Here is a 12594-nt window from a genome sequence, read left to right on the forward strand (position 1 = left end):
AGGCTGAGTGCGTATGGGGGCACCTGAAAGCAGATTTCTAAGTCGGATCTGAATTACGCCCAGATTCAGCACTTAGAATGAAAATGGTAAAATCAGGCCCTTAGTGTCAGTCTTTATGTTCTCTGCAAGCTTACTTTCGTACTGTATTTTTCCCTTCTTAATCAATCCCTTGGTCCTTCTTTGCTGAATTCTAAACTGCTCCCAATCCTCAGACCTATTATTTTTCTTGGCCAATCCTCTTCGTTAGATCGGATACTCTAATTTCCTTTGTAAGCCGTGGATTGGCCCTCATACCCATTTTGCTTTTGTGCCAGACAGGAATAAATAGTTGCTGCAGTTCATGAGTTCCTTGAATGTTTGCCATTGCCTATCCATTGTCATCCCTTTAAGTAACTCTCCCCAATCTACCAAGGCCAACTCACGCCTCACATCCTCATAGTTTCCTTTGTTAAGATTCAGCACCCAAGTCTCCAAATCATCGTGATAAAAAATTCGATCATGTTATGTTCGCTCATCCCCAAGGGGTCTCGTACAGCTAGATTGGCAATGATTCCCTTCTCATTACACAGTACCCAATCTAAGAAGGCCTGCTCTCGAGTTGGTTCCCCCACATATTGGTCAAGAAAATCATCCCGTATTCACTCCAGGAATTTCTCCTCTTGGGCATTATGGCTAATTTGATTTGCCCAACCTATGTGCAGATTAAAATCACCCATGATCACCAATAGTCCCTTATCACATGCATCTCTAATTTCATGTTTAATGTCATTCCTAACATCACCACGGCAGTTTGGGGGTCTTTCTATGACACCCACTAATGTTTTTTGCCCCTTGGTATTTCTCAACTCTATCCATACAGACTCCATGTTGTCAGAGCTAATATCCTTTCTCACTATTGTGTTAATTTCCTCTTTAACCAGCAGGGATATCCACTGTTTGCTGAAGTCCAGGTCTGAGCTGTTCAAGTCAGGCAACCCTGACCTATACAAGAAACAGTAAGAAGTCTCACAACACCAGGTTAAAGTCCAACAGGTTTATTTGGTAGCAAATACCATAAGCTTTCGGAGCACTGCTCCTTCGTCAGATGGAGTGGAAATCTGCTCTCAAACAGTGCACAGACACAGAAATCAAGTTACAAACATGAAATTAGAGATGCATGTGATAAGGGACTATTGGTGATCATGGGTGATTTTAATCTGCACATAGGTTGGGCAAATCAAATTAGCCATAATGCCCAAGAGGAGAAATTCCTGGAGTGAATACGGGATGATTTTCTTGACCAATATGTGGGGGAACCAACTAGAGAGCAGGCCTTCTTAGATTGGGTACTGTGTAATGAGAAGGGAATCATTGCCAATCAAGTTCTGTAACTTGATTTCTGTGTCTGTGCACTGTTTGAGAGCAGATATCCACTCCATCTGACGAAGGAGCAGTGCTCCGAAAGCTTATGGTATTTGCTACCAAATAAACCTGTTGAACTTTAACCTGGTGTTGTAAGACTTCTTACTGTGCTTACCCCAGTCCAACGCCGGCATCTCCACATCATGACTATACAAGAAAGCCAGATATGATCTAAGGAGATCCATCAAAGATGCTAAAAGACAGTACTGGGCCAAGCTAGAGTCCCAGGCGAGCCACACAGACATCCGTCGAATATAGCAACGTCTGCAAGACATAACAGGCTACAAGATGAAGGCATGTAAAATCGCTGGCTCCAACATACCCCTCCCTGATGAGCTCATTGCATTTTATGCCCGTTTTGAGTGAGAGGTCAGCAAGAGCATGCCCCTCCACCCTGGAAGCCCTGGATGAACCTGTATCTCGGGTCACCATTGCAGATGTCAGAGCAACTTTCTCGAAGGTCAACCCATGGAAAGCGACTAGCCCAGATGGACTTACCCCAGATGGGGTACCCAGACAAGCACTCAGATCCTGCGTGGATCAGGGACAACAACCTGAGGTCCCTATCTGCATTAAGAAGACGACCATCATCCCGGTACTCAAGAAAAAGCAAGCAGCATGCCTCAATAACTATCGTCCGGTGGCTCTGACATCAATCATTATGAAGTGCTTCGAAAAGCTAGTCATGGTACGAATCAATTCCAGCCTCCCGGACTACCTGGATCCACCACACTTTGCCTACTGCTGCAACAGGTCCACAGCAGACGCCATCTCCCTGGCCCTGCACTCAACCCTGGAACACCTAGGTAACAAGGACACCTATGTCAGCCTCCTATTTATTGACTACAGCTTAGCCTTCAACACCATTAAGCTTGATCTTGGTTTCAGATAAAGCTCGGCACAACATCGTGGGCCGAAGGGCCTGTTCTGTGCTGTACTGTTCTACTACTACCATTATTCCCACGAAACTCATCTCCAAATTCCGTGGCCTGGGCCTCAGCACCTCCCTCTGCGACTGGATCCTGAACTTCCTAACTCACAGACCACAATCAGTAAGGATAGGCAACAACACCTCCTTCACGATCATCCTTAACACCGGTGCCCCACAAGGCTGTATTCTCAGCCCCCTACTGTACTCCTTATACACCTATGAGTGTGTGGCCAAATTCCCCTCCAATTCAATTTTCAAATTTGCTGATGACACCACCGTAGTGGGTCGGATCTCAAACAATGACGAGACAGAGTACAGGAATGAGATAGGAACTGCTGCCTCACAGCGCCAGGGACGCGGGTTCGATTCCCGGCTTGGGTCACTGTCTGTCTGGAGTTTGTACGTTCTCCCCATGTCTGCGTGGGTTTCCTCCGGGTGCTCCGGTTTCCTCCCACAGTCCAAAGATATGCAGGTTAGGCGGATTGGCCATGCTAAATTGACCCTAGTGTCGGGGGGATTAGCAGGGTAAATGTGTTGGGTTGTGGGAATAGGGTCTGGGTGGGATTGTGGTCGGTGCAGACTCGATCGGCCGAACGGCCTCCTTCTGCACTGTAGGGATGCTATGATAGAGAATCTTGTGAACTGGTGTAGCGACAATAATCTCTCCTTCAATGTCAACAAAACGAAGAGATTGTCATCGACTTCAGGAAGCGTAAAGGAGAACATGCCCCTGTCTACATCAACGGGGACAAAGTAGAAAGGGTCGAGAGCTTCAAGCTTTTAGGTGTCCAGATCACCAACAACCTGTCGACACTATTGTTAAGAAAGCCCACCAATGACTTTACTTTCTCAGAAGACTAAGGGAATTTGGCATGTCAGCTACGACTCTCACCAACTTTTACAGATGCACCATAGAAAACATTCTTTCTGGTTGTATCACAGCTTGGTATGGCTCCTGCTTTGCCCAAGACCGCAAGGAACTACAAAAGGTCGTGAATGTAGCCCAATCCATCATGCAAACTAGCCTCCCATCCATTGACTCTGTCTGCACTTCCCGCTGCCTCGGCAAAGCAGTCAGCATAATTAAGGACCCCACGCACCTCGGACATTCTCTCTTCCACCTTCTTCCGTCGAGAAAAAGATACAAAAGTCTGTGGTCACATACCAGCCGACTTAAGAACAGTTTGTTCCCTGCTACCGTCAGATTTTGAATGGACCTACCTCGCACTAAGTTAATCTTTCTCTACATCCTAGCTATGGCTGTAACACTACATTCTGCACTCTCTCGTTTCCTTCTCTGTGAACAGTATGCTTTGTCTGTATGGCGGGCAAGAAACCATAAGACATAAGACATAGGAGCAGAATTAGGCCACGCAGCCCATCGAGTCTGCTCTGCCATTCAATCATGGCTGATATTTTTCTCATCCCCATTCTCCTGCCTTTTCCCCATTACTCCTGATCCCCTTATTAATCAAGAACCTATCTATCTCTGTCTTAAAGACACTCAATGACCTGGCCTCCATAGCCCTCTGTGGCAAAGAGTTCCTCAGATTCACCATTTTCTCGCTGAAGAAATTCCTTCTCATCTCTGTTTTAAAGGATCGTCCCCTTAGCCTGAGGTTGTGCCCTCTGGTTCTAGTTTTTCCTCCTAGTGGCAACATCCTCTCCATGTCCACTCTATCCAGGCCTCGCAGTATCCTGTAAGTTTCAATAAGTTCCCCCCTCATCCTTCTAAACTCCAACGGGTACAGAACCAGAGTCCTAAACCGTTCCTCATACGACATTCCAGCTCTTCATTCCAGGGATCATTCTTGTGAACCTCCTCTGGACACTTTCCAAGGCCAACACATCCTTCCTTAGATATGCGGCCCAAAACTGCTGACAATACTCCAAATGGGGTCTGACCAGAGCCTTACACAGCCCCAGAAGTCCATCCCTGCTCTTTTATTCTAGCCGTCTTATGAATGCTAACATTGCATTTGCCTGCCTAATTGCCTACTGAAACTGTACATTCACCTTAAGAGAATCTTGAACAAGGACTCACAAGTCCCTTTGTCTTTCTGATTTCCTAAGCATTTTCTCATTTAGAAAATAGTCTATGCCTCCATTCCTCCTTCCAAAATGCACAACCTCACACTTTTCCACATTGTATTCCATGTGCCACTTCTTTGCCCACTCTCCTAATCTGTCCAAGTCCTTCTGCAGCCCCCCTTGCTTCCTCAATACTACCTGTCCCCCTACATATCCTTGTATCATCTGCAAACTTAGCAACAGTGCCTTCAGTTCCTTTCTCCAAATCATAAATGTATATTGTGAAAAGCTGTGGTCTCAGCACTGACCCCTGAAGCACACCACTAGTCACTGGCTGCCATTTTGAAAAAGACCCCTTTATCCCCACTCTCTGCCTTCTGCCAGTCACCTAATACATAACAATACTTTTCACTGTATGCTAATACATGTGACAATAATAAATCAAATCAGTGCCACTCCACCACCTTTTTCTTTATGCCTGTCCTTCCTAAATATTGAATACCCTGGGACATTCAGTTCCCACTCGTGGTCACCCTGCAGCCATGTCTCCGTAATCCCAATTATATAGAACCCGTTTACATCTATCTGTGTGATTAGTTCATTCACTTTATTGCAAATGCTCTGCGCCTTAAGGCACAGAGTCTTCAAGCTTGTCTTTTTAACATTGTTTGACTTGCTCTCAATACTTTTCTCTGTAACCCTGTTTGAACTTAGTCCTTGGTTTCTCTGCCTATCACTTTTCTTATTCCTTTTTTACCTTTTGTTTTGTCCTTGCTCCTTCCTTCTCTGACCCCTTACATAGGTTCCCATCCCCCTGGCACATTAGTTTAAACCCTCCCTATATGTGAGGGCAGGACTTGGTTTGCACAAGGACTGTGCGGTGGTCACTCTTACCAATACGGTCATGGACGGATGCATCTGCAGCCGGTAGATTGGTAAGGATGAGGTCAAGTACATTTTTTCCTTTTGTTGGTTCCTTCACCAGCTGTTGCAGACCTAGTCTAGCAGTTATATCCTTTAGGACCCGACCAGCTCAATCAGCAGTGCTGCTGCCGAGCCACTCTTGTTGATGGACATTGAAATCCCCCATCCAGAGTACATTTTGCACCCTTGCCACCCTCAATGCTTCCTCCAAGTGTAGTTCAACACGGAGGAGTACTGATTCATCAGCTGAAGGAGGAAGGTACATGGTAACCTGTAAGAGGTTTCCTTACCCATGTTTAACCTGAAGCCATGAGACTTCATGGGGTCCAGAGCCGATGTTAAGGACTCTCAGGGCAATTCCATCCTGACTGTATACCACTGTGCCGCCCCTCTGCTGTGTCTGTCCTGCCAGTGAGTCAGGACATATCCAGGGATGGTAATGGTGATGTCTGGGGTGTTATCAGTAAGGTATGATTCTGTGAGAATGACTATGTTAGGCTGTTGCTTGACTAGTCTGTGAGACAGATTTCCCAATTTTGGCACTAAACCTCCAGATGTTTGTTTTGCTGTTGTCTTTTTTGGTGCCTAGGCCGATGCCAGGTGGTCCATCTGGTTTCATTTCTTTGTTGAAACTATGTAGCTAATTCTGGAGCACAAGTCTTCAGTCCTATTTCTGGAATGTTGTCAGGGCCCTTGGTCTTTGCATTATCCATTGTTTTCAACTATTTCTTGATATCACATGGAGTGAATTGAGCTTGATGACGAGTGGCATCTATGATACTGGAGGCGGCCAAGATGGATCATCCATTCAGGCTTCTGGCCGAAGATTGTTGCAAATGCTTTAGCTTTGATTTTTTGCTGATGTGTTGGGCTACCCCATCATTGAGGATGGGGTGGTTGTGAAACCCCCTCCACCTGTTAGTTGTTTGATTGTTCACCACCATTCATGACAGGATGTGGCAGGACTGCAGAGCTTAGACCTTGACCCCTTGGTTTTGGGGTCACTTAGTTTTGTGTATCATATGCTGCTTCTGCTGTTTGGCATGTAGATAGTCCTTCACCAGGATTACACCTCATTTTCAGGTATGAACTTTGATATATGACCCAATGAGAGCTTTACAAAATTGATTTATTTAATCTTTGTTATGAAGTTTTGATAGATACCCTTCTATTGGGTTTGGAATCTATTATTGCCATTTGAAAGAACTTCACTGTTGACTTTATCACTAGGTTTCACTGTATTTTCCCCAGTCCAAAAACAGATAAAGTCTTTCTCAAAAGGATGCAGGAAAAATACCTTGCATTCAGAATGTTTTGCTCTTACATCAAATAACAATCAATTGCCTCATTTACGTGAAGGCTTTCCATTATAAGACACAGAAATGGGAGTTGGGAAGGCCGTTTGTTATCTGAAATATCACATTTTTACTGTCTGTTATATATTTTTGTAATTTATTGTCAATCACTCAAAAAATAAAGACAGATGCCAACTGTGATCTAGTTCTAGATGGTGCCTTTGTATTGATTTTCTACTGACATTTGCAAAACAGGAAGAGGAATATTAATAATGCAGGGTTGCCAAGACTCACAATCTCATTAACGATTTATTGACTTCGTACCATCGCTTTAACAAGTGTGATTTGCTAAGAGCAGTAATGGACATTTCTCCCTGCTCCCACCCATTTCAATTTCTACTAATATTGTCATCAAAGCAATCTCCCAAATGTCAAATAAATCATTAACTAATTGATTGCTTGTACAAGCTTGATGCTGAAATAGTGCACGTAAAAGGCATCCAGTGGGATAGTGGTTACCCTGATCAGGTCATTTCATGCTACGTATCATGAACGAGCCCAAGGCCGTTACTTTTCGGCCCTAAAAGTGTCAAGTCCACCTTAGATTACCCTGAAAAGGCAAGGAATCTCAAACATTTGAGCAACAGGTGAAGCTAGATATTTCACATTGCTACTATGTGGTAGCAACATGAATGGCATTTCCCAGTTCCAGGATGCTACTGTCAAGACAAAAAGATGTTCTGCACAAATGAATAATGTGGTATATGAATTTCAGTGCCGCTGTGCTGCTAGATATGTACACCATAAGTCCCAAAGACTGGTGGATCATATCAAACAGCATGTGCCAACCCTGTTCACAACAAGCAAAGCACAGACTGTACCCAACCAGTCCATGCTTGCAAAAGTCAAAACACAGCATCCAACGTTCGATGTGATTCTGTGATTGGACAACATTTGTTAAATGTTGTGCTAAGTGTGCTAAGAATTACATTGACAAACAATTTAAGGTTGTCAGTTGGGCTTGCAATGTGGCACATTTGCATGTGCTAGAAGTTACATATACTAATACACAGGGCATTATTCATTTGCAGACAAAAAGAGTATGCAGACATTGTGCCCATTTCAATTGAACAAAATATGTGACAACCATTCACTAACTCATTCCTTAGATCAATGCCTTGAGCAATCAGTGTCAAACCACCTGATTTTAATTTCAAACAATGCTTGGCAGTTAACTGTCAGTTAACCATCAACTGTTGCATTCACCATGTCAATGCATCTATCCATCAGAGTCCACTTGCTAAACTTCTCATACAGTATAAATGGTTGCTTTCCTCAGATATATATATTCTTGCAAAGTGTCCTGATGAGTGCAGGATGAAAAGTTTTGATGTCTATTTTTCAGTAATGCCAATTGCTTTTTGTTGGCAATTCTGCTAATACTTGCTCCAGAAAGAAAAAAAGTTCAAAATTTTCAAATCCCAATAAAAATCAGTAATACTCGCTAGCACTAGCAACATTGGAGTTCCATTTTAAAGTTTACAAGACCGGTTTGGACAAATTGAAATCAGTAAGGACAGATAGCGACACCTCCTCATGATTATCCTAAACACCCGGTGCCCCGCAAGGTTGTGTCTTCAGCTCCTTACTATACTCCTTATACACTTATGACTGTGTGACCAAATTCTGCTCCAACTCCATTTTCAAGTTTGCTGATGACACCATTGTAAATGATCCTTTCAACAGAACTTTTTCAAAATGTTGTCCTGCTCCCTCTCTGGCTTCCTTTAGATTTATTTTCAGCCTTTGCGATGTGTTTTAATATACTTACTATTAGTTTTCACCAAGTTGCTCGGTGACACCGGTGTTTCTGCGGACCTGAGGCATTTGGGAATGTGCCCTCACCTGGGCGGCTGATTGACAGCGCGCAGTGCTGTGTGGGAGTTGTAGTCTTCCCTCTCCTGTGCCGTTGTGGATGAGGAGGCCGGACTACAACTCCCAGAAGGCTATGTGCACATTGCGACGGGCAGAGTCGGGCTCGAGGCGGCAGCTGTAGCTTTGAAGTGAGGGCTTAGCTCGGGGCTGGTGAGATGGTTTCCAGCAATATTCACCATTAAACTCTGATTCTACTCCCAGACAACTGCCCCCTCCCGCCCTGTCGTGGTTCCTCCTTTTGCAAGGTCATCCGAGTGAGTGAGTGAGGGTGCGGGTGAGTGTCTGTGTGCGCACATACGGATTTGAGAATTGGTTACTTTAATTGATTAAAAGCAAAATATTGCAGATGCTGGAATCTGAAACAAAAACAGAAAATGCTGGAAAATCTCAGCATTATCTGTGCGATTATTTAATGACTGATCTGCATCTTTAAACAAATTAGTATCAGTGAATTTGGATTTTATAGATCTTTGACAGCATCTTTGGGGAGAGGATAGAGCCACATTTGGAGTCAGGAAGAACTTTTGTCAGACCTCTGAAATACAGTGAAAAGTATTGTTTCTTGCAAGCTATAAAGACAAAACATACTGTTCATAGAGTACATCGGGGCGAAGGAAAGGATAGGATGCAGAATGTAGAGTTGTAGTTACTGATAGGGTGAGAAGAAAGATCAGTTTAATTTGTGATAGGACCATTTAAAGGTCTGATGGTAGCAGGAAAAAAGCTGTTCTTGAGTCTGTTGGTACGTGTCCTCAGACTTTTGTATCTTTTTCCCAATGGAAGAAGGTGAAAGAGAGTATGTCTGGGTTGAGTGGGGTCCTTGATTACGCTGGCTGCTTTCCTGAGGCAGTGGGAAGTGTAGGCAGAGTCAATGGATGGGGAGGCTGGTTTGGGTGATGGACTGGGCTACGTTCACAACTTTGTAGAGTTTCTTGCGGTCTTGGTCAGAGCATGAGCTATACCACTCTGTGGTGCATCTGGAAAGGATGCTTTCTATGGTGCATCTGTAAAAATTGGAGAGACTTGTAATGGATATACTGAATTTCCTTAGCCTCCTGAGAAAGTAGTCATTGGTGCGCTTTCTTAACTATAGCATCGGTGTGGCGGAACCTGGACAGGTTGTTGTCAATCTGAATATCTAGTTGTGTTATATAATTGTGTGGTTGCATTTTTTAAAAAATTATAAGGGATAGGATTTATAGTTATTTGGAGAGTAATGAATTGATAGGTGATAGTCAGCATGGTTTTGTGGCAGGTAGGTCGTGCCTTACTAACCTTATTGAGTTTTTTGAGAAAGTGACCAAGGAGGTGGATGGGGGCAAGGCAGTGGACGTGATATATATGGATTTTAGTAAGGCGTTTGATAAGGTTCACCATGGTAGGCTTCTGCAGAAAATGCAGATGTATGGGATTGGGGGTGATCTAGGAAATTGGATCAGGAATTGGCTAGCGGATAGGAAACAGAGGGTGGTGGTTGATAGTAAATATTCATCATGGAGTGCGGTTACAAGTGGTGTACCTCAGGGATCTGTTTTGGGGCCACTGCTGTTTGTAATATTTATTAATGACCTGGATGAGGGTATAATTGGGTGGATTAGCAAATTTGCTGATGACACCAAAGTCGGTGGTGTGGTAGACAGTGAGGAAGGGTGTCGTAGTTTGCAGGAAGACTTAGACAGGTTGCAATGTTGGGCCGAGAGGTGGCGGATGGAGTTTAATGCGGAGAAGTGTGAGGTAATTCACTTTGGTAGGAATAACAGATGTGTTGAGTATAGGGCTAACGGGAGGACTTTGAATAGTGTGGAGGAGCAGAGGGATCTAGGTGTATGTGTACATAGATCCCTGAAAGTTGGGAATCAAGTAGATAAGGTTGTTAAGAAGGCATATGGTGTCTTGGCGTTTATTGGTAGGGGGATTGAATTTAGGAGTCGTAGCGTTATGTTGCTACTGTACACAACTCTGGTGCGGCCGCACTTGGAGTACTGTGTGCAGTTCTGGTCCCCACATTACAGGAAGGATGTGGAGGCTTTGGAGAAGGTGCAGAGGAGGTTTACCAGGATGTTGCCTGGTATGGAGGGGAGATCCTATGAGGAGAGGCTGAGTGAGTTGGGATTGTTTTCGCTGGAAAGGCGGCGGCTAAGAGGGGATCTTATTGAAACATATAAGATGATTAGAGGATTAGATAGGGTGGATAGTGATAGCCTTTTTCCTCTGATGGAGAAATCCAGCACGAGGGGGCATGGCTTTAAATTGAGGGGGGGTAGTTACAGGACCGATGTCAGGGGTAGGTTCTTTACCCAGAGAGTGGTGAGGGATTGGAATGCCCTACCAGCATCAGTTGTAAATGCGCCTAGTTTGGGGGCGTTTAAGAGAGCCGTAGATAGATTCATGGACGATAAGAAATTGGTTTAGGTTGGAGGGTCACTTTTTTTTTTGTTTGTAACTGGTCGGTGCAACATCGTGGGCCGAAGGGCCTGTTCTGCGCTGTAATGTTCTATGTTCTATGTTCTATGTTCTATGATTGCTTTAAGAGCTGCTCACATGATTTGATGGTGATGTCACTGGGGTGTTTCACAGGCTCCTACTTAGTTTCATAGAATACCTACAGTGCAGATGGAGGCCATTCAGCCCATGAATCTGCACCGACTCTCCATTTTACCCAGGACCTTTCCCTGTAACTCCATGTATTTACCCCACTAACTCCCCGACCCTGGCAATTTAGTGTGGCTAATCAACCTAACCTGCATACCTTTGTACTGTGGGAGGATCCTGCAGTACCTGGAGGAAACCCGTGCAGACACAGGAAAAACATGCAAACTCCACACACAGTCACTTCGGGCTGGAATTGAACCCGACTCCCTGGCGCTGTGAGGCAGCAGTGCTAACCACTGTGCCACAGTGCTGCCCGGGAGGGGCATTTTGTACTCTGTGCAGGCAACAGCTCCTGCAATAGAGTCATAGCGATATACAGCATGGAAATAGGCCCTTCGGTCCAACTTGTCCATGCTGATCAGGTTTCCTAAACTGAACTAATCCTATTTGCCTGTGTTTGGCACATATCCTTCTAAACCTTTTCCATCCATGTACTGTCCAAATGTATTTTAAATGTTGTAATTGTACCCTGCCTCCTCTGGCAGTTCATTCCATATAGACACCATCCTCTGTGAAAAAGTTGCCCCTCAGGTCCCTTTTAAATATTTCCCCCCTCATCTAAATCTGTTGCTGGTATTTTGAATCTACATGTGCAAACCATGGGTGTGATCTTATCGGCCTGCTGCACCAGTCATAGAAATTAGAAGCAGGAATAGGCCACTTGGCCCTTTGAGCCTGTGCCACTATTCATTATGATCATCGCTGATCATCAAATTCAATATCTTGATTTCCCTGTTTCCCCCCATTTCCCTTGATCCCTTTAGCCCCAAGAGCTATATCTAATTTCTTCTTGAAATCAGACAACATTTTGTACTCAGCTACTTTCTGTGGTAGTGAATTCCACACAGTTACCACTCTCTGGGTGAAGAGATTTCTCCTCACCTCAGTGCTAAAAGGTTTACCCCTATGACTAGTTCTGGACTCCCCCACCGTTGGGAGCATTCTTTCTGGATCTACCCTGTCTAACCCTGTTAGAATTTAATAAGCTTCTATGAGATCCCCTCTCACTCATCTAAATTCCAGTGAATATAATCCTAACCGACTTAGTTTCTTCTCATATGACAGACCTGCCACGCCAGGAATCAGCCTGGTAAACCTTTGCTGTACTCCTTCTATAGCAAGGACATCCTTCCTCAGTTAAGGACACCAAAACTGCACACAATACTCCAAATGTGGCCTCACCAATGTTGTATACAATTGCAGTAAAAATCCCTATTCCTATACTCAAATCCTCATAGTCGATAAGGAAGATAGAGTGTGAGACTAAAAAAATGATTTATGCTGGGCATCAGCCATAGTTCTGGCAAAAGCAGGTCCAATTTCTTACATGGTTCAAACTGAAGATGAGCAAGTTAGGTAACGTCACGCTGATCAATTTTTGCCGTCTCGAAATTATTTCTTCTGATCATCTCCACAAACACACTG

General features: G+C 44.3%; 1 protein-coding gene across 5 annotated transcripts in view; it reads left to right on the forward strand.

Moving 5' to 3' along the window:
• Positions 1-12594, forward strand: part of tbxas1 (thromboxane A synthase 1 (platelet)) — a 283372-nt gene that overhangs the window by 40507 nt on the left and 230271 nt on the right. Inside the window, exon 1 of one of the 5 annotated variants that reach the window (XM_078220255.1) lies at positions 8592-8667. The exons of 2 other annotated variants lie outside the window; for them this stretch is intronic. The gene's annotated coding sequence lies outside the window, so the exon portion shown is untranslated. Of the gene's footprint in view, positions 1-8591; positions 8792-12594 lie in introns of those variants that run through there. 2 more of the 5 variants (XM_078220254.1, XM_078220252.1) reach the window with 2 other exon arrangements.

Source organism: Mustelus asterias, chromosome 9 (genome assembly GCF_964213995.1).
Source record: "Mustelus asterias chromosome 9, sMusAst1.hap1.1, whole genome shotgun sequence".
NCBI classification, from domain to species: Eukaryota; Metazoa; Chordata; class Chondrichthyes; order Carcharhiniformes; family Triakidae; genus Mustelus; species Mustelus asterias.